The sequence below is a fragment of the Arvicanthis niloticus genome, chromosome 3, assembly GCF_011762505.2.
Source record: "Arvicanthis niloticus isolate mArvNil1 chromosome 3, mArvNil1.pat.X, whole genome shotgun sequence".
Taxonomy (NCBI): domain Eukaryota; kingdom Metazoa; phylum Chordata; class Mammalia; order Rodentia; family Muridae; genus Arvicanthis; species Arvicanthis niloticus.
This window is the reverse complement of record NC_047660.1, coordinates 57651173-57674176: the sequence shown is the minus strand read 5'-3', so window position 1 is coordinate 57674176 and position 23004 is coordinate 57651173. Positions and strand designations below refer to the sequence as shown.

Below are 23004 nucleotides of genomic sequence, written 5' to 3'. Positions count from 1 at the left end.
AGACAAAGAGCCTCTGTCTCACCTCAGGAACTCTACTTAAGGGTTTTCATGAAATTGCATTTATTTCAATCATTTTGGAGTATTTATATTGATTCCAGGTTTTTCCTGCTGCAGTGAGACTGATAGCTATGTTTGCCTAATTTCCTTAGGATATCTTAAAAATAAATTTTGGTAGGGTCTTCACAGAGAAACTATTTGTCTTTATATAGTGTTTTAATTGTGCGTTTTTATTCCATCTCAGACTGGAATTAGGAACTTGGACGGAATAGAGAGTACTCATAGATGCAGGCCTGCTGACAGCCCAGGAGTGAAGACTGCTAAGTAAATGTTCTTCACAAGGGTATTTGATGACGTATGCTTAAAGAATGTGGAATCAGGTGGAAAGAGATAACTCAGTGGTTAAGAGTACTTACTGGCTTCTTAGCATCCATGTTGGGCAGGTCATAACCACCTACACACACACATACACACATGCACACACACACATGCACACAACACACACACACACACACATACACACACACACACACACACACACACACACACACACTTCATGGGCACAATTAGAGGTGATTCATGAGCTAAAATAATAGTGGCCAATTTAAATATGCATTCTAAAATCAAATAAAACTTTCACATGTATTAATAACATTCAATTCGAGTATGAGTTTTTTTTTTCTCCCAGGTTTTAAATTGTGGTAAAATTTAAATTTTCGGTTTTGTGGTATTAAATATATTCATAATGTGAATAACCATCATTGCTATCTATCTTCATATAGCAAAATTTGGAAGAGTATTAAGACTACTGAACCTCTTCCCCACCCTATCCCACCCCCCCCCCCAAAAAAAAAGTATGGTTCCTAAAAGAATGAACAAGTACCTTAAAAACTGGTCCCAAACTAGATTTTCTTTAGCATTGTTTTGTCCTAAATTTAGTGTAAATACTCCATTGTTTTAAATATATGATGACGCAGTTTTTTCAGTATCAGTGTAAACAGGATATTTTAGGTACAGCCTCCATCTTTCCCTCCCCCCAGTGGCTTTTAATCCTCTAGGTACAAAGAAACAGCCCGCTCCCCACCCCTGCTGTGTTCCAAGCTGGACTTTTAGAGGTAAGGTTCTAGGCCATTCTGTGGTTGTATAACATTGTCCTTTTAGTTTTCTTTACAGCTTAGCCAAGGCTATTTCTAGAAGGCTGTGGAATAGACTAATTGATGCTATCTCCCTTGAACATGAATGTGTCACAGAAACTGAGAATTCAGAATGAATGTTCAGAAGCATCCTTTTGTATTATCTCACACTTCGTCATTACAAGTGCACAAAACAGTCTTACTGTGCAAACAGAGTGATTTAATGTTATGGCTAGGCCCATACCCTATTTTCCCAAAGAGTAGTAATTTTTTTGTCTATGAACTCTGACATTTTTTTTCCCTTTGAGGTAAGGTCTCACCATGTAGTTGAGGCTGGCCTGTAAATATGATCCCCTGCCTCAGCTTCCTAACTGCTGAGATTACAGGCATGCAACCTTCAACCTTGCTTTGCAAACTGGTTGTAATAACTTTAGTCTTCACATCCAGCTGTAACATCAGGGGAGTGTGGCCCACTTTGACAAATGATGGCAACACTAGAAGTAAAATATGAATCCAAGTGTAGGGGTGGTTCCGATGCTAAGGTCCTGTTCCCCAATTGGTTCTTGATCTATTAGTAAAGAAGCCATGGGCCAATTACTGGGCAGAAGGAATAGGCAGGACTTCCAGGTCCCTGAAGAGGGATAGTTTGCTATGTAAGAGAGAGAAAAGCCAAGCAGCCATGTGAGACCTCTGACAGAGTGACCGCAGGCCACTTCTACAGGAGGGCAGTTGGGGAGGTTGAGCAGTGACTAAATGTAACTGAGCAACTAAAGTTGAGGGCAGGTAGAAGGTGTGGGGCTAAGAATATTGATAAGGACTTGCTTCTCCAGGCAGGAGATAAGTAGTGCCCAGCAACTGTGCCAAAATGGCAAGTTGAAATTGAACAACTGTTTTTTATCCATGGTTCCAATATTCTCTGAGCAGGGCTGGTAGCATGGCTGGCTCCTGGAGCTTAGTCCTGGTGGCAAAAGCTACATGCAACATCCAACCTCCAAACTGAAGCTCTTTCCAAGTATAATAAGACAGAGCTCATCCCTGCCTATCAAAGAACTACTCACACCATCTGAAGAATAACCAGGCTCTTCCCTTTTGGTTGTCCTTTCTTTTGGTGGGGGATGTAACTCTAAAGTACCCCAATTATCAAAATTAATACATTAAGAATATTTCTGGAGTCTGTTAAGAGAGCAGATCTCACATTGAACCCATTACCATAGGGAAAGACACATGAACAAAACTGTGGGTGCTTCCCAAGAAACAAAGGAGCATGTTCTTGTCCATATCAGGCACAGTGCTCAGGTCAGGGTAATCTTAGAAAAAATAAGAGGCATAGTATTGGATACTATAGGTGTAGTGTTGGAAGTCAGAAGGCTGGAATAAAATTATTTTTAAATGATTCTTTGATTGATAAAAGAATAAGGTCACAAAACTGTTTAGCAGAGGTTTCTGACTCCTAGGATTCCTATCTATTAATACTCTAAAATTCTTGTGTTTTATTATTTCTAAAAGGAAAATCTAAAGAAAGGCTAGGCCTAGTCACCCGGGTTTGTTCTGTTAAGGCAGTTTTGTTCAGAACATTAGACTGTGCTGGCAGCTACAGGTTTGAGAATAAATTCTTTTTGGCTTGTGCCTGCTCAATGTGGATACATTAAACAGGTAGAACTTAATTTTCGTATTGGAATGTTTGAAATAGCATTATTCTTAAAACAACAGACTCTAGAATCTGGTATTAAAAGACTTACACATGCACACTAATGGCTGTACTATTAAGGAACCAAGCAAGTATCTTATGAGATAGTCCCCATAGGTTGTATTTTTTAAGTTGTGATTGTTTCAGGTGATTCATCTTTTTTCCTTATTTATTTATTTATTTATTTTTTCAAGAGGGTTTTTCTGTAGCCCTGCTTTGAACTCAGAAATCTGCCCGCCTCTGCCTCTGCCTCCCAAGTGCTGGGATTAAAGGCATGTACCCCCACACCCGGCTTCTTTTTTAAACTTTTATACATTTAACAAAATAGAATTACCTCCCCTTTTCCTTTTCCCTTTCCACCCTCTAGGTGATTCTTTTTAAAGCACGTGGAAACTGCAGGACAGGAAAAGGGACAGGAAAGGGGAGAGTATCTACTGAAGCCATATGGCTCTCTTGATTTCTGCATATTTTAGTTTGATGGGACTAACATGTTCTGTCTTCTAGATTACCTTGTTTTACAGGTGTCAAAGCAGGCTTAGTCAGGTTAAGGTGCACTATAAAAGAACCTACATAGTATTATAGCAATGACCTACATGTTTGAATAGCAGGCATATTTCTATTTTCAAAAACAAAATTTGGAGATGAAAGCTGTAATATTTGGGAAGAATAAAATCAACTAAATATGACTCAGGGCATTTTAGACATGGCAGGAGACTAGTAAATGTGAAGACCCAGCCACAGAGAATATCCTAGTGAAAGAGTTGAAAAGAATGGCTGAGCAGTGAAGAGCCAGTACCTCTCTTGCAGAGGTCCTGAGTTTGGTTCCCAGCATTCACACAGGACAGCTCACAACTGCCTAAAATTCCAGCACCAAGAGATATGACACTTCCTGACCTCAAGGGTCACTCCTCCATCCACCCACCCATATGTACTCTCCAACCCAGCCACTCCCACATCCTTAAAAATAGTTACAAAAAAAAATGAAAGAATGAAGACATTAATTTTTAATAACAAGAGAATCAGTGAGCTATGAGATAAATTTCCAGGGGTCTCGTACATGTAATTGGAGTGAGCAAAGGAGAAGAAACACACCCGTAGAAGAGGAATTTGAAAAAATACTGGCCCAAATTTTGAATTTGCTGAAAACTATTACAACACATATTCAAAATACTCAGAAGTAGTAAGAAACTACCCTGAAGCACATATAACCAAATTGTTCAGAACTAGTGATAAAGAGAAAATCTTGAGAACAGTTACAAAAACCCCAAAAAGCCAAAAAAAAAAAAAAAAAAAAAAAAAACCAAAAAAAAACCCAAAGTTTAAAACAGGTCAGAGATTAATGCCTTCCTTATAAGATCTGGAATGATACAAAGGTATCTGTTCTTACTCAGTCAAGACTGAATGAAATCAGATGAAATTGATCATCTCTGAGTGCTCTCAGCCTTTGTTGTCTTTTCTCCTCCCACCCCTTTTCTCTGGGAGTCAGAGGTTGGCTATGACTGTAGATTAGTTTGCATGTTTAAGAACCCTGTAAACGGGGAATCACGTGGTATGCATGTGCTTAGTCTGAAATTCAGTTCATCTTAGAATCAAAGTTCATGTGAGGCCATTTGATGTTCACTGCACTCTCTCTTCAGCCCCTAGGATTTCAATTTCTGTATTATAGTAACTTTCACATGTTTATCAACAGGTCTGATAGCTTGCTCGACCTCTTGAGCCCCGCCCCAACCACCTGAAGATATCTCTTCCAAATAGTCAGCTGTTGGTGATAAGATTCTACATCTTCAGAGTAACAATTTTGTGTTCATTTCCTCATTTTCTTTCCTCCCCAAGGATAAAGATAAACCATTGCTAAACTTGTTCCTCCTTTTGGTTACTGCTTCCTCACAGACAGCCACTTGCCTCTTGGTAGACACCCTAGCTCCTTCCCTTACTACACCAACCTGTACAGACAGAAAACACTTGGATCAGACATACTGGAAGTGTAACTAGGTGAATAAGGAAAACCTGATTCCCTGGGGAAAGTGAATTTAAACATGATAATCTCTTTCTTTTCATGATCCTACCAGGAAAGAAAGCAGAAGAGTAGACCCTCCAGAGACCAGGACAGCAGGACTACGAGGTCACAGGCTGATCACAAGGCTGTCTGTTAACAGTGCTCATTCACTGTAAACTTTTAGCCACTGGGTTGATAAAGACATAGAAGATTAAAGTTTTTGCTTACCTCATACCTCAGGTGGGATTCTTGATATGGGCAATACTTATTTTGTATTATGCGAGTTATTTAGTTCCTCAGGTTAGGAAAAGCACACCAGAGAAGAAAACCATACTGCTGTAACCAACGGCTTAGCCTGATTTACCAAACAGCTTTCCCAACACTGAAGCCTCTTAATGAGTCCATCACCATGTCCCTTCCCATTCTCCATCGATAGAACCTCACTCATTCTAGCCAAGGCTAGCCTCAAACTCTTGTTCCTCCTGCTTTAGTCTTCGGAGTGTTGGGATTACAGATGTGAACTACTATGCTTGGCTTCTTTCTAGTTATTTGTTCCTATCAAAATGCTTGGGAAATAACACCCTTCCTCTTCCTGGGCAGTTTTGTTCATTGCTATGTCTAGTGTGTTGAACCTATAGTAAGCACTCAGTCAATAAATCTAATTACCTTTTCCCTCTGGTAGTCCAAGTCCACTGCTGCTTTAACATTAGACACACACATACACACTCACTCTTGTATATGTAAGATTTGCCTGAACTGGGTGTGGTGGTGTGCTCATGGAAGGCTAAGGCAGGGAGGCTATGAGTCTGTGTTTAGTCTTCCATCTATATGGTGAAACCTTGTTTAAAAAGCCCCTTACTTGCTCCCCACATTCTCCTATAAATTTCAGTTTTCAATCACTTCATATTACACATTCTTAGCAATTACTTTATAGCTTTCACTTCATTTTACATGTATTTTTCTTATATACCTATCTATTCTGTATACAGTTATATTTGCAGTTAAAAGGCAATGCTTCAAGCACATATATGCTGTGTGCTACAATGTGGTATGTGCAGCAAAAAAAAAAAAAATGGACATTGACATTGATGCTTGTGTTGCTACCTGTAATCTTAGCATACAGGTGTACAGGACTGAAGACTTCACATCCAGCCTTGCCTATATGATGAGTTTTAGGTCAGGCTGGGATATGTGAGATTCTGTCTTTTTTTAAAAAAAGAGGAGGAGGAAGAAGAGGAAGAAGAAGGTAGAAACTATCAGACAGATCTATTGAGTCTATGCTCTTTCAAGAGAACTTAGATACAAAGGCTATAATTTTTGCTATTTTATTCATGTATGATTTTACTAACTTCCTCAATGTTCAGCTTAAAACCAAGGAAGTTTCCTAAGAAAAAGCATATAAAGGCATAAAAGCATTTATATGTTGGTAAGATTTTTTTCAATAATAAAGTAATATAAAAACTGTACATTAGTCATTTGAGTCTTGGCATTTTCATAAAAATTTTTATGCGAATCATGTTACATAGTTAATATGGATAATTTGCTTTAAGACAATCTCTCCTTTTCAGAGAAACAGGAAACATTACCCTGGATTTCTACAGTACTTAAACTATTCCTTGTTGCCTCACGAAGGAATTAATGTGTTGGGACCCATTGAGAGGATTGCTGAGCTGTCAGAATAAGACTGTAAAAGTGTAACTCATGTTTTCTATAATAGATTTTCAAGTAGCTTATGTGAGAGTTAAGTCACTCACCAGTAGCCTCCCTCTCCACCTTCTCCCAGCAACAATGAGGCCAGGCAGTGAATAGAAAGCAGGTTCTAGTGGTGGCACTTCACAGCAGTCTGTTAGTACTTTCCTCTCCCTCCACCGGGGTGCCCATGTTTAGGGTGCTTCCCAGGTTCTCCCGAGTGTGACACGTTGTCAGAGAGTACTATCTTCATTCAGAGCCTTCTCAAGTGTATATAAAAGCACACACTAACACAAAGCCATGGGAAATATAAAACCTTAGTCAGAGAGTCTTTGTTCTCCTGAAACTGACACAGCAGACTTCCTGTTTATGATTTCAGATGTCCAGTCACACAATACTAATAAAAACTGAGTTGAGGACTTATTTTTTCGGTGGCCACTTCTGACTTGCAAATTTGTGTGTGGTGGTGGTGAACATCCAAGCAAGTAACAGTTCCTTACTAGACATCAAGTACCATGTTCTCGCTTTTTGGCCATCTCAGAGAAACTTCATATGTTATTTTCCCTGTTAGGTACAGTCATTATTTGACTAAACTATAATCAGTGTAATGAAAATGGACTGATGTTAATTTTCAGTAAAAACAGAATTAAAGATTGTTCTTTAAAAATTTTTTGCTTATGTTTTTTAGATTTATGTATTTTTGCCTGCTTGGATATTAATGTACCATGTGTGTTCCTAGGGACTTCCAGGTCCCCTGGACTTACAGATGGACTTACTTGTGGTTTCTGGTAACTAAACCTTGGTGATGAGGCATTTCTCCAGACCCAAGAAAAATTTATTACCTTCTTTATTCTTTATTTTAAATGTAAGCTTCAGATAAGATTCTGTGATCTGATGTTACCAGTAAAAATGGGTTTCTTGTGGAAATAACCTCTGACAATACTTACCTTATTAGGATTAAGAGTTTTAGCCATTATGCTAATGTCTAGCACTCTTCCTGGTTTGTATTTTTTTGTAAATGGTAGACATTATAATAATATAACATATAACAGCACTACAGCACTAAGACCTCTTATCTGTCATATTCCTTTTATATTGGTATATTGTGTGTATGTCTCACATGCATATGAATATGGAGGCCAGAGGCTGACACTGTTTTCCTCTATTCCTTTTCACTTTTTTTTTTTTTTTTTGTGTGAGACAAGGTCTCTTATCAAACTTGGAGCTCACCAATTTAGCTAGACTTTTGCTGCTAGCAAGCACCAATATTCTCCTGTCTCCACTCCCTTAGAATCAGGGTTATAGGCATGTGCAAATATGCCCAGCCCTTTTAAATATGGTTTCTGGGGATTGAAGTTAAGTCTCCATGCTTTCAGGTAAAGACTTTACTGACCGAGCATACTCCCTCTTCCCCTACAGTCCTACATTGACAGTAACCTGAAAAAAAGAAAATGTAGTTCAGTCTAGTTAAGCCAAGGAGAGCTTCACACAAGGAATGGAACCAATCCAAGAAAGGAGGGCGGGAGATGGGAAAAAGCTGGAGGGGTAGAGTCACTTAAGTCTTTTAACACTGGACATGGAGCTACCAGACAGGGAGAGTGCTCTGCTGGGTTTCAGTGTCACTTTGGTCCAGGATTTCCTCACTACACTCAGGTTCTTTCCTTTTGGAATGGTAATGTGCCACCATATATCGTAAGTATGTAATTTACTTTTTGATGAGGGATGCAATTAAGAGATCGTCTTGAGTCTCAGAAGAGACATTGGGTTCTGTACTTCTAAACAGTTTAAACAGTGTTAAGACTGTCACTGAAATACTATGGGAACTTTAAAAATGGGACTAAATGCAGTTTCCATTATGATGTGGCCATGAAACTCTGGGGACAGGGCAGTAGAATGTGGTAGCTTGAATGAGCATGGCTCCCATAGGCAAGTCCCTAGCTGGTGGAACTGTCTGAAAGGATTCGGAGGTGTGGCCTTATTGGAGGCTTGTCACTGGGGAGTGGGCTTTAAAGTTTCAGAAGCTGCCTGCCATCCCTAGTGCCTGCAGTCTGAGATGGGAGCTCTCAGCTGCTCCTGCTACACGCTTTAGCTCTGCCACCATGGACTGGCTCTACCCTCCGGAACTTAGGCCCAATTAAGCGATTTTATGAGTTGCCTTGGTCACAGTGTCTTAGCAAAAGAACAGTAACCATTGCAAACCCCTTCTAGATAATGTCTTCTTCACAGATGTTTGGGAGTCCCCAAGCATATAATCCAGATCTTTTTTTTTTTTTTTTTTTTCTTGTTTGTGAGGATTCATTTCCCTCCAAGGTCATCTCACCCACATTTGCCATGTTTATGTTTTGTGATATCTATGTTCTTAGGAGTCTTAGAACTTGTGCTCTGTCCCTGATACTTCTGTTGAGTTCTGGATTCTAATTCATTGGTTTTGGCCAGAAACTCCACTTAAACGTAATAAAGGCCTCTGAACTAGCACATTTAAAACACATGTTGTTTCTTCTATAATTCATTTTTCTCTCTATCTTATCAGATGTCAGCAAGTCACATAATTTTAGTCAAGTGGCTAGGTTAAAAAGCAAACAAACTTGAAACCATTAACTCCTCTTTGAGGCGGTTTACTGTGGATCTCAGCAACAACCCTCTTTAGATCTGTTTCTGTGTTTCTGTGGTTGGTGCTCTGAAAATTTTGCTTCCATGTTTCCAACTGAATTCCTTCTGTGACCCATCAGTGAAGAATAAGGAGAGGTGGAGGGAGAGTCCAGGAGAGGGGAAAGAACCTATAAACACTGCTTCAGTTACTCCCCCAAAGTTTCAACCCAGCTGTCCTGTCAGGTACAGGGCAGCAAGTGGCCCCCACACTTGCCCCTGCCAGATTCCTAGTCTGGAACATACTTCCCACATAAGGAAATGTGATCTATGGTCACGTAGCCCAGAGCAGAGTTCTCCATGCTAATGAAGTACACCTGGAGAACCTGCTAAAGGTATTTAATCTCGGGTCTACCCTGAGAAGTTGCTACACATCCATTTTCCATGATGAACAACCAATAAGCAGCTTGGAACCAAGGATTGTCTCTCATCTATCACCACCATGGGGGAGCATGGAGAAGGCCTTCTCCTACAGAGCCACTGCTTAAGAAGAAGAAGGCTAACTGTAGCCAAGCTAAGGACAATCACCACAGAGCTAAGTAGGAGCTGCCAGCCCCAGGCTAGACTCCATCTTCAGTTCAAGGGCCCCAACAATCCTGGCCTCCTTGCGGCCTGTGAACCCCCACACTTTGTTCCCGATTTCTCTATGAGAGTCCCAAGTGGCAAGTGGGTGTCTAGGGGTCAAGGAATACCAGCTTCGGCTTTCTCACCCCTGAAGTGTCTCAGAAGTTCCCTGAAGCCCAGCACCCACCCCGGGGTGGCGATGGAGTAAGTGCAGTCAAACTCCATACCATTCACTTCCCCAGCGGCAGGGCAGAACAGGTCCCACACAGTCATGGAGATTCTCCTATGTCCTGCCTCTGAGTGGAGACTAATGGTGTATGCCACCACTCTAGGAGAGATACAACTCTGTCTGCTCTAAGGCTGTTCTTGTTCAGCAGCAGCCACCTGCATGCTTCTCACATTTAGAACAAAACCCAAACTTTTCTATGGCCTACAATTTCTGTGATTAAACCCATCTTTTTCTCTAATCTTCCATCTTTTTCCTTGTAACTCATTTGGTTTCTTAAAATTACTATTATTGTTGTGAGGACGTAACCTTATGCATGGGATGCCAAGCAAGCAGTGCATCACTGAGCAAGCCGCTTAGCCTGGCTCTCCTCCCTGTCCGGAACACAGTGCTCTCCCGCAGGGCCTTTGCAGACACTATTCGCTGTATCTAAGTTGCCTGGGTCTTTGCCAAGTTCACTTCCTCTCTTCTCAAAGTCGGACTTACAGCCTTCTAACAAACAACTCTATCTAAAGCAGCGGTTCTCAGCCTTCCTAACACTGACACCTTTAATACAGTTCCTCACATTGTGGCGACCCCCAGCCATAAAATGGTTTTCCCGCTACTCCTAACTGTAATTTTATTACTGTTATGAACTGTAATGTAAATATCTGATAATGCAGAATATTTAATGTGCAACCCACAGGCTGAGAACTCTGGGAAGTATCTTCCGCTTTCTAGTTTCTGATCTGGGATGGTCTCAGCCCCACTCCCTGCCACACTAATCTGTTTCTTCACTGCAATGTAATATAAACTTTATAGAGGCAAAGGTGCCTGGCTCAGAGTTAAGGTATTCAATAAGTTCCAGGAAACGGGCAGAGTTAAGGAACTGTAGGACAAATACTGGAGGAAACTGACCAAAGTAACTGCCAAAAAGACACTATCCAGTGAGACAAAAAGACACAATACATATTCAGTCATCTAGTACATAATGCAACAAGTGAAATAAGAAATTGCACTTAAGGATGCACTAGAAGAGCATTTCCCAATAGTGAACAAACTGTATCTGCAGAAAATGCTTACATAAAATGGGCATATAATCTCCAATGTTGAGGCATATCCTGGTTAAACTGTTTTTGTTGTTTGAGTGAGATAAGATCTCGTGCAGTCCAGGCTGAGGTTGCCCTTCAGCTCTAGATCCTCCTGCATGCACATCTTGAGATCTGGGATTATAGGCCTGTGCTCCCATACTTCACTATGGGTAGGCAGATGTTCATAAGAAATGAAGGAAAACCTTTCCAGACCTCCTGGCAGAAGACACAATCACTTACAAGAAAGGAGGACATCAAGCTGACCTTACCCTTCCTCTAAGAAATTATTCATCAGAAAATAAATAAAAAGTATCTGCAGTTTCTATCAAAGGTAGCAGAACCTAAACTATCATATCTAAGTAACTGCCACCCATGAGTTAATGGAGAAAGTAGTCAAAAAGATGGTTCAGTGGGTAAAGGTGATTGCTGTCAAGCCTTATGTTTCAGTCTGATTCCCAGGATCCACACAATGGAAGGAAGGGAATGGACTCCTGCAAGCTGTCCTCTGACCTCCACATGTGTACCATGGCACATAGAAACACACACACACACACACACACACACACACACACACACACACACACACAAATAAAATAATGGGGCTGGAGAGATGGCTCAGTGGTTAAGAGCACTGACTGCTCTTCCAGAGGTCCTGAGTTCAATTCCCAGCAAGCACATGGTGGCTCACAACCATCTGTAATGGGATCCAATGCCCTCTTCTGGTGTGTCTGTAGACAGCCACAGTGTATTCATCATCTATGTAAGATAAGTAAATAAAACCTTTAAAAAACCCAAAAAAACAAAAATAAATAAAATGTCATAAAAAGAAAAGGCAAAAATATATGTATATATTATATATGCATTATACACCTGTGTACATATATAAAATGTAGGCAAAAATAGCATCTGAACATAGATCAAAGCCAATTAATAAAATTAAGATTACAGAAAAGAACTAAATATAAAATATCTCATAATCATATTTTTCATGGAGGTGATTCTAATTTTGAGATATGCAGATAATAGCATTTTTTAAAAAATTTTCAATATTTAGCAACTAAGGTCATTTGTGATACAGAAATATTTTCCTAAATGCTCAGCAATTTCTCTTCAAACCCCATTCATGAATTTTTGGTCATATTCATAATGAACATATCAAGGCTTACGTTTAACATAAGGACTTACTCACATGATAAAAAAAATACCTATTTTAGTTGACTTTGGAAATATTCCTTAAAAAAAAAAATAAACCATAGGGGCTGAGGAGATGGCTCAGCAAGCAAGAATATTTGCTCTCCAAGCAAAAGGACTGGAGTCTGAATCTTCAGAGCCACGTAAAACTTGGCATGACCACACCCCACACCTTCTCTAACTCCTGTGTTGGTAGTTAGAGACAGACATATCCTAGAACTTGCTGGCCAGCCAATCTTGTCAAAACAGCAAGATTCAGGTTCAGTAAGAGACTGTTTCAAAAACCAAGGTAGACAGCAAAATAATATCCCCAAACATTTTCTTCTGAATTTTACATGCACATGTATGGAAGCATATACCACAAACACTCCAAATTGTAGTTTGAACCCATAGAAAGGTATTTCTTTGCCTTAGAAAGGTAAAGAAAAATAGCACAAGGAGTTTGAATTATTCTATTTAATGAACAGTTAGGCCGTACTTGACTCCTAACAACATTGTTGCTATTAGCTATATGTGTGGTTTGAATGAGAACTGCCCCCATAGGCTTATATATTTGAATATTTGGTTCCCAGTTAGTGGAACATTTTGGGAAGGATTGGAAGGTGTAGCCTTGTTAGAGGAGGTGTGTCTCTGGGGGTGAGCTTTGAGGTTTCGAAAGCTCAAGCTATTCCCAGTGTGTCTCTGTGTCTGTCAGGCTCTCAGTCTCCCTCCTCCCTGTCTCCTGATTGTGTCTCAATAATAAGTCCTTGTTACTGCTCCAGCACCATGCCTGATTGCCTGCTGCCATGTTCCCTGCCATGATGGTCACGGAGCCTAACTCTTAGAAATTATATGTCACAAATAAGGACTTTGCCTTGGTCACAGTGTCTTAACACAATAACAGAAAAGTAACTAAGACAGTAATATTATGATTTGTATTTGAACCCTTAGTATGCCAGTTTTACTGCAGGATAATGTTTCATTCTCTATTTCTCTCTCTTTTTGTTTTTTTGTTTTGGTTTTCCTGAAACAGAGTTTCTCTATGTTGACCTGAGTTCAAGTATAACTTGAACTCAGAGATTCACTTACCTCTGCCTCCCAAGTGCTGGGATTAAAGGCAGCTACATTCTTAAGTGCTAGTTTATAAGGTTAAAAAAAGAAAATACTCCTTAGATAGCTACTTTGAAATAATTTCCTCAATTCTTACTGGATCTGAGACATCTAGGGCTAGATGGCCCCACTTCCAGTTTCCTTTCATGTTATTGTTAATGTTTAGTAATTCCATAGCCAGGTGTCCTAGTTAGAGTTACTATGGCTTTGATAAAACACCATGACCAAAAGCAAGCTGGGGGAAAAGGCTTATTTGGCTTATACTTCTACATCATAGTCATCATTGAAGGAAGTTGGGATGGAACTCAAATTGGGTAGGAATCTGGAGGCAGGAGCTGATGCATGGGCCAAGGAAGGGAGCTGCTTACTGGCTTGCTCCTATATTAAACTCGAATCTCAACTCACTGGGCCCATATTAATAATCTCCGAATCAGTTTTATGTTCTTTCCACCATTATCCCACAGCCTTAAAATCCATTCCCATACATATTTTCCAGATCTCTGCCTGAATGAATTAACACTTGGTAAGCTCTTCAGTAGTATAGCGCACCCCTCCTCCTCATAGTCCTCCTCATGGACCACTTTCCAGCTCCTCTCTGGGGCCTGCTTAGTCTTAACTGGTTATGGGTCTAGAAACAACTATCCGTGGGTTCTGAGGGATAGCAGTAATGTCTTGTCTGATTTTTTTTTTTCAGAGAAACTGCTGGTTTAGCAGACAATGAAGGATTTATTTCCCTAGTCAAAGTCAGAAGAGGCAGTATTTCAGGGAGTGGGAGACATATATCTCCACCCCAAGTTACAGGATCCCATTCTTTACCAATTAAGCCCTTACTTTAACAGTTGAAATCCTCCAAATGCCATGATTTGAATTTTCACCATAATTTGGCCAACCTTATAATGAGGGCTTCAGTTTGATTTTCTATAGTGTGAGCTGTAATGGCTTCTGGAGAGAAGACTCACTTCCAGGGCACGCTTAGAAACCTATAGACTGCTGCTGTGCGTCTGGAGCTGGCCATTTATCACTGGGTTCACTGTCCTTCAACATATTCCAAAATGCTAGATGTTGGTTAATTAAAAAAAAAAAAAATCACAGAGCTCATTCTTTTCCCTTGTGAATTTATCCAGAGATGCTAGGAACAACCAACCAGTGTCATCATCTTTCCTCATTTTTCCACAAATCTCGAAAAGTTTTATGTACAGACTAACCAAATCTGTTGCTTCTCAGAATTGGTAAATCAGGATAATCAAATACATTTGTCTCTTTAAGTTTGTAAAATAGTTCACACCATGGGCTTTCTGTACTGAGCTTCCAGGAGAGGCTTTGGTAACTGGAGAGGCTTCAGTAATTTGTTGGCAAATCAGAAAGCCTTATCCAGATACTTAAAAATTCATCTGTATACTTCTGCTGTTTTAGAACCACTGCTGGTACCAAAAAATATCTGTATTAGCCAAGGTTCTCTAGAGGAACAGAACTTGAGAATGAAACTATATGTGTTTATATAGAGAATGGCTTACAGGCTGGGGTCCAGCTAGGTCAACAATGGCTGTTTACAATGGAAGGTCCACAAACCCAGTAGGCCTTCAGTCCACAAGACTAAATGTCTCATTTGGTTTAATGTCAGTGAAGGAATTGACTTGCTAGGAGAGCAAGAGCAAGCCTCCTTTTTCCATGCTCTTTTTATAGGCTGCCAGCAGAAGGTGTGGCCCAGATTAAAGGTAGATCTTCCCACCTCAAAAGATGTGGATTAAATGTATGTTCCTATCTCAGAGATCCAGATTAGAAGTGGGTCTTCTCACTTCAAATGATTTAATTAAGAAAAAAAAAAAATCCCTCACAGGTGTACCCAGATATTTGGGTTTTAGTTAACTCCAGGTGTAGTTAAGTTGACAACCAAGAATAGCCATCACACCAGGGTAGCAAGCATTCTGGCATATGGAAAAACAGCATGTACAAATCTATATGGTGGAGTTTGGTTGAGGTTGTTCCTCCTTCAGGACTGCATTATGTCATCTTAATGTGTTTACTTAAGCTCCTTTGGGCTGCCTCCATGGCAGCTGTGACATCACAGAGAAGTTGAAGGGTTTGGGCCCTGATAATCATGTATGTTAATGTAATATGAATGCTGTGTCCATTAAAAAAATCACTGCTGTATAAGAAACTTTAAAAAGGATTTTTTTAGAAGCTACTTCAAAAAATCATTAAAGTGATCTACAAAGGTCTCAAATATTTTTTCACTATATGGATGCATCTATTTTTAAAAGTTCTATTTTTCTTATTTTAATTATATGTATTTGTGGGTGTATGTGCATGTGCACATATGTGCATGCAGGTGCCACAGAGGCCAGAGGTACCAGGTGTCCCTGGAATCAGAGTCACAGGCAATTTTCCCAGCATGGGTGCTGAGAAGCAAACTCCCATCTTCTGGAAGAGCTATACATGCTCTTAACAGCTCAGCCATCTCTCCAACCCCAGGAGGTACTTATTTTAAAATGTGTATAGTATGAAGGTATAGTGTTTTTGACTCATAAATATAATTATGCAACTACAAAAGTATTTTGAATTGCTGTTAGGAGAATATGAATTATTAAAAATAGCTCAACCACTATTTTTATCTCTAAACCAGAAGCATATATTTAACACCAAAGATACAAAAATAATAGAAGCTTAAGGCAAATTGTAAAATATACCAGGTTATAAAGAACATTTTATTTACCTTGATAAAAGTGTTACTTTTAGTTCCCTAAATATATTAAGCCCATTTGCCAAGTAACTGTCGACTTAGCATTTACTGTGAATAGTGAGAAGAACATGCAACTCTTATGCTTTCTTTTCCACTAACAGTGGAAGTCTTTCAGTCCCATTGTTTGAGTCATTGCAGTATATGCTGGGCTTGAACTCACAGTAGTCCTCATGCCTCAGCCTCCCAAGTGGATTACAGGCACTAAGCACCAAGCCTGGCTCTTTTTGGTCTTATGAAGGAAGCAAGACTGATAGCCTACAGAAGTACAGCCATGCACCAAGGATTAGAGCCATGGATAGCCATGCACAAAGGACTATAGCCATGCAGGGCTATACCCACGTACTGAGAATTAGAGCCATACAGGACTATAGACACACACTAAGGACACCATTGCTTTTACTCAGCCTTGTCCTTTAGAGCCCCCTCCTGCTCCACACTTGCCCTAAGTGTGAGTGTTCCTTGGAGTTTCTGGCTAACTAGACAGCATTCTGGTCCTCTTAGCCTCCCCCATGGCTTTAGCTACCACTTACATTTCAGTGACTGCAGAGATCCAGACTTTATATCAACCTCCCTGGGAAAGGTTCCCCATAGTGTAAAGGATGTGTTTCTTCTCCTGGCCCTGAGGTCCACACCTCCTCACTCACCCAAAGACAAGACTGTGTATCCCTTGACCTTAAACAGCTAATGTCTGCTCCTGGAGTCTTCTCTTCAGCCCTCCGGTCTCTGGGCACATGGCAGTGGTTCTAACAAGTTCCATTTTAGCTCCCAATTCTTTTACACTCCAACTTTTACGTCTCCAAGATCCTGACAAAGCATATGTGACCAACTGATACTTCCATCAAACATCTTCCTGAGGTTTTCTCTTTCTTACAAGTTTTGAGCTGATGCATCACAAGAATTGACTCACAAAGTAGAGTTACCCTTTGAAATTCTATGCTAAATTTTCTGTTGACTTGTAGCATTAAAAAAAAAAAAAAACACACACCCACTGCTTTTTTTTCCCCTCAAAGCATATCTGTTGGCCCTAAAAGGCTTAAAAATAAAAATAAAAATTTCCATACAAATTCCTCAGCATGATTATTCTGAAAACTGAAGGCCCTGGCCATCTGTCCAGCTTCCTTCTGACCCTTTTTCAAGCCCCACCCAGCACCCGTTTCCACATCTCTCGTGCAGGCCCCAGTGTACACACTGTTCTCCTTTTATTCTTAGCTGAACTAACCACCCAGGACGTCACCATCTTTCTTTCAACAGGCTCCCCAGGTGACACTAGCTATGGAAAGCTGTGGAGGCCAAGAGAGCTCACTCAGCTCTTGCCTCTTAGCAGGTGACCTCATAATCTTTCTCATAGCATATGCCTCTTAGATTTCTAAAGCGGGAGCTGGAGGAGTGTGTGGGAATCTAAGAATTAAAATCATAAAACCCAAACAAGCAATAACTTAAGAGTGGCACACTCGGGGCTGGAGAGATGGCTCAGTGGTTAAGAGCACTGACTGCTCTTCCAGAGGTCCTAAGTTCAATTCCCAGCAACCACATGGTGGCTCACAACCATCTGCAATTAGATCTGAAGCCCTCTTCTGGCTTGCCTGAAGACAACTACAGTGTACTCATATATGTAAAATAAATAAATAAAATCTTTAAAAATAAATAAAAATAAAAATGTAAAAAAAAAAAAAAGAAAGAAAGAGTGGCATATTCACACACTAGGAAGACAAGCACACATTTCTGTTGTACTTTCTTGGAAGAAATTGGGTGATAAACATGAAATGTATAATCCCACCAGACCAGACTTTTGACGCTAGATAAATGTCACGAACAACTTCCTTATAGTGCAGGGACTTTGTCAGCGTTTAGTTTTCCCATATTTCATTCTCTCTAATATGGGTACTCTCTGCTGCAGGTGTCTAGGAGAGCCGCTGGGTCTTTACTCCTCTCTTGGTTCAGTAATCTCCACCCAAAAGCCAGTTAATGGTCATAACAGTCTCCAAATTCTTTTACTCCGGAAAATGTTCCATTTTCACTGTTCTAAGTAGTCTTCTCCTGACCAATGTCTTACAACACAGATTTTAAGATCCAAATTATTTTTCTTTCTGACGACTCTAAAAGTCTTCAGACTTTTTAATTCAAATATTGTTGCATTATCTCTATTAAGACAGAGATCTTTGCTGTAACAGGGCGGACCGATCCCAGCGAAGAGTATTTCCCTGCTCTTAACTCATCTACCTATAAATAGCGCTGCTCACCGAGCTGAGTCACCAAAACCCAGAGTTTACTCAAAATAGCTCTTAAGGACTGCTGGAATCGAGTCGCTCCAGTGGTGACAGATTGACCACACACCCATCAAGCTGGGCCATGGACGAGAGCCATAGAACTGGATCCTAACCACCAGGCGCCCAGAGGGCTAGTCAGGCGAGTAAGACCCTAGTCTCTGGGGTCTCAAAGTCTGGTCTCAGGAGCCAGCTGGTGGCCAGACTCCGCCTTGACCGAACAGAGTCCTCCCCGCCCTTTAGGAGCTGGGAGCCGCGGGGGGCCCCGGCACCCGGCACCGCCCTCGCCCAATGCACACACAATGGGGCGCGTCGAGGGGCCGCCCGGCTCGAGCTTCAGACCAATCCCCCCGCCGGACCCTCGATTGCTGCCAAACCACCTGATGACCTTCGACTATTGCCCACCCCCACGACAGTGCAGAGGCTTAGGAGCAGCAGCCTGGGGGTAGGGGGAAGAAAACGGAAGTGCCACCCCCTGCAGGCAGGGTGGTGACGTCACCCTGTAGCAGCCTGTAGCGGGGGTGGCTGCCCATCACGTGATCCACGCCCCTCCGAGTCCCGCGCGCGCGCGCTCCCTCCCCCCCACCAGACTCCCACCTCTCCCGCCTCCTCTCCCCAACTTTCGCCCTCCCTACTCCCTCACCGCTGTCAACAGCGCCAGCTCCGCCCTCCCCTTGCCTTGGCGCCCCCACCAACGGCGACGCAGAGGGCTCCCGAGCTCAGGTCCCCGCTCCCTGAGCGCGGGGGTACCCCCTCTCCCACTCTGTCCCCAAATCCAGGCGCTCAGGGTGCGTGGGCCTCGGGGGTGCAGTGGCGGCGGCAACAACAGTTCTCTACTCATTCCTCCTACCGTGGACCAGGCGGACTCTGCAAGTCTGCGTTCAAAGGGGACCGAGACACACGCACGGCCTCCCGAGAGCCCCCTCCTCACCCTGCGGCCCGCTCCGTCCGCCATCCCTGCCGAGCTTCGTCTCCCGTGGGGGCCACGCGCAGATCGCCTCCTGGAGCCCCTCACTCTCTTCTCTCCGTGCATGCCGGGGTTACAGTTTTTTTTTTTTTTTTTTTTTTTTTTTGGCTGTCGCTGCTGCTCCTCGTTCTATTTCCTTACCCCCGCCCCCCCGCCACGGTTCCCTTCTAAAAGTGGAGGCTGGAGGGGGAGAAGAGAAGCCAGAGTCGAAAGGGGCGGTGCGCACTGACCTGTCAGCGGCGGAGGAAGACCCCCGATCTAAGCGAGCTCTCCAGCCAGTGGGGGCACTGGAGCGCAGGGCTCGAGCGGAGCGGCGGCGGCGCTCGACCAGGTGTCCCCTAGGCCAGTCTGCGCCGCCCCCTCCCTCGGCGCCGCGCTCCCCGCTTCAACATCGGGGACCAGGGAACCCCCCAGCTCGATTTTTTGTGCAGTTTCAGCAAAGCTCCGAGGAAGTTGGTCCTTTTGTTCCACTATTTATAGATTGCGTCAACATTGCGAAAAGAAGAAGGCGGAGCGGTGGCCCCTCCCCCGCCCCTCGGCCCGCTCCCAGGAGAGAAAAGCCCCAGCACACGACCTAAGTACACAGCGCGCCAGCCGCCCGCCCCCGGGCCTCCTGCTCGCCACTTCCCCCTCCCCCTGCCCGGCCCGAGCGCTGCCAACCCCATCACGTGCCCTCCCGGGAAAACCAGCTCCCCCGGGCTGTGCGCCGCCCGCCTGGTTCCGTGGCAGCGGCCTCCGCCCAGCAGCGCTCCCCAGCTCCTGGCTGGGGTCGCCGGCCCGGGTGATGTGTACGGTCTGGATACCCGAACTCTGGCCACTCGACGGGGGATTCCCCAGACCCGCGTCTAGCGCGGAGTGGCCCCGAGCGTCCCGCTCGCTCGGGCGTCTCTACCCCCCTCCTTCTCTGGGAGCGCCACCGCCCTACTTGCAGAGAGCGCGCGCGTTTGGGCCTCGCTTCGGAGCCCACGGCCTGGACAAGTCCCCATGCCCCCTCGTGTGGCGGCACCGCAGGCCTTGGCTTGCTAGGCCTCGCTTCCCCGCACCGATGGCCAACGGGCGTGAGGGGTGCGGGGGTGGCTCGCAGCAGCTCCCAGGCAAAAGCGCGGGGCGCGGGAAGCGCGGGGCGGACGCGCTGGATCCGCAGGTGCAGCTAGCTTCATGCTAGCTTCCTTCTCGCTTTCCCAGCCGCTTCAAGACCCAGGAATTTGCGCATCCCACCCTTGACGAGGGAACGCGGTTATCGAGGACTTACTTTTTGGTTAAGGGAGTGATTGGGGCAAACCATTACAAGTTGCCTTTAAATCTGGAGGACGAAGTGATAGGCCCTTCCAAATCCCGAAGTGAAACCAGTGAAACCGAGCGCCCTGCTGGCCTAAAGCCTAGGCGGAGGCTCGGTGTAAACAAAAAGTGCGATAAACACCAAAGGAAAGCCTTCCAATAAAGGCAAACGTTAACTCGTTAGTCTAAGCTTAATGAACTTCCTAGCTTTTAGTCCCTGTCCTAAGTAGTTGATTTAGAACGCAGTTGTACTTTTCAGGATCAGAATAGAATAAGTTAGCTACCAGATCACTGGTTCAGGAAAACAGGCTGAGCTCGGATGAGAACAGGAAACGCGTCGGACCTTTCCCGGCAACTGGAGTGTGGTAAACAATCTAGAAGAACTCCCCCGCCCAAGTTCGGACCACCGCCACTCTTCAGCACGGGGCCCCTACCCCTGTGAGGGGCTTGGAAGTTGGGTAGAGGGGTGGGTCCAAACCTGGTAGAGCTTTTCCAAGAGTTATTTGGTGAGGAAATACATTTGCCTAGAGTTGAGAAACCTTTCCAGATTTAGGCCCGCTTTCTTTTTCTCTTTTCTTTTTTTTCTTCCTTCCTCCCTTCCTTCCTTTCTTTCTTAAGGAGAAACTTTAGATTCTAAAGCTCAGAACGTGGCTTCCAAGTTTGCTGTGTTTGCTAAAAGAAGGAAGTGAGACTATAATATAAAGTGAACTTTTACAGTGGTCGCTTCCTTTCTAAAGTTGGGAACTACAGGCCTGATCAGCTATGGTCGCCCACACCTGGCGGTATGCAGAGCCTAGGGCGAGAGCTCATTCTTTCTTCCCCTTCCTCTGCAGTTTATCCAAAGGCCCTAGCTACTCACCTTCCGGTCTTTCTACGCTGTTCATTTTTCAGCATTTGGGAAACAAACCTCTTAAGAAAGCAATTTCGTTTCTTTGACACTTTGGTTGCAGCAATATCTACACTTTACGTTTCTTGGCATTTCGTAAACAAGTCAGGGCCTCATGATCCTTCCCACCCCCGCAAGGGTCAGAGTTGATCAAGGCATGGTCATGGTTGCTTTACCCTGTCCCCGGGCTAAGGCTCAGTGTCTCAGCTATTTTGTCAAGACACGGGCTTTCCGCCCCCACTTTGTTCTTTCACGGTCTTCCTAGCCGCGGAGAGGAGGGAGGGAAAGCAAAACGAAACCACTTCAGGCGCATCCGTCACTGCACTTCCCTCAGGGCAGCGGTGGCAGACCAAAGTATAGGGTCGTGAAGATTGGCAGAGGTGGGGGTGGGGGTGGGGGTGGGGGTGGGGGAGCTGTTCCTGGAGGAAGCCCAAGCGTTGCCAGGATCTGTTCTAGTCTCCCCATCTCCGGAAGAGCGATAGTACATCAATCTTGCATGGAGAGTTTGGTCTGGGTCTTGAAGTTGAAGACTGTTTAGGACATTGGAGCAAGTTTGGCTTCCAGTGGCAGATCTCTTAGCAGGGTCTCGGGCAGGAGAGCAGGCGAGGGCGCGCAAAGGCCTCTTGGGACTCGAGGCCCACGGAATTTGAAATTGGATAAGCATCCCGTCCACACTCCAACAACCAAAGTTCTAGACAATGTAAAAGACTTCAGGAAACTAGTGGCATCCCTCTTCCCTCATAGGAGTCACTGCAGTGACAGAAGCGGCCTCTGGCTGGTTTCAAAGAGGCGGGTGGACAGACTTAGAGACTGCAGACTTTAGCAGTTAAGGGAAGGCATCTTCACGAGGTGAAGGTAACCAAACACAACTGGTGCGCCCAGGAATGCAGCTGGTGTCAATCTGGCCAGCTAAAATGTGTCCTCGCTTCCCCTTCTTCCCCCACAGAGAAACAACACTGACTTGAAGCAGCGTACACTGTCACCCCACCCCCATCCTTCACCGCACACTTTATTCTATTTAGTAACACCTTTGTTGCAGCAGTATCTGTGGGTCTGGGCAAGTGTGAAAAAGACCTGCAGTCTCAGGGAGTCGAAAGTGGAAACCGTTTGCTGGAGTGCTCGCTCTGCTCACCCACACCTGACTAAGAACTTAGCAGACAGCCATTACCCTTTCAGCTGCTCAGAGACGCTTTCGCCCTGAGGTCATTTCGCTCAGTAAAACCTGAGACTAGGAGTCGAGTACGTATTTGCATTGTTTAGATTCGGCTTCGCCAATAATTTATTTAACCACAGGACTCAAGAAATGGCCTTGCCTTTCAGAGCCGCGGAGTGGAGTTCTCTTGGTCGAAACTTGGAAAGGCAGAGTTGGTTTCCTGGTACTCTTGTCATTTCAAAATGTGTTGTTTCTTATTTCTAAACCCCCCCCCCCCAGAACATTGGTAGCGATCAGAAAGCCCTAACTGTGAAAGGGAAGGCCCACTCTACCCTCTTTGCCTTCTACCTGTGAAATAGACCCTTATGCTCTCTTTTTGACTTTCCCCCATTTCTTAAAAAAAATTAAAATGACTCAGCACAAAAGCT

The 23004-nt window shown here is 43.6% G+C and overlaps 1 long non-coding RNA gene across 1 annotated transcript in view; it reads right to left on the bottom strand.

Annotated features, from left to right (window-relative positions):
* LOC117705449 (uncharacterized) overlaps positions 1–20604 on the bottom strand; it is a 60268-nt gene extending 39664 nt beyond the window's left edge. The window contains exon 1 of the long non-coding RNA XR_013109331.1: positions 20512–20604. This is a non-coding gene — a long non-coding RNA (uncharacterized LOC117705449). The remainder of the gene's footprint in view (positions 1–20511) is intronic.
* Between the last annotated feature and the right edge of the window lie 2400 nt (positions 20605–23004).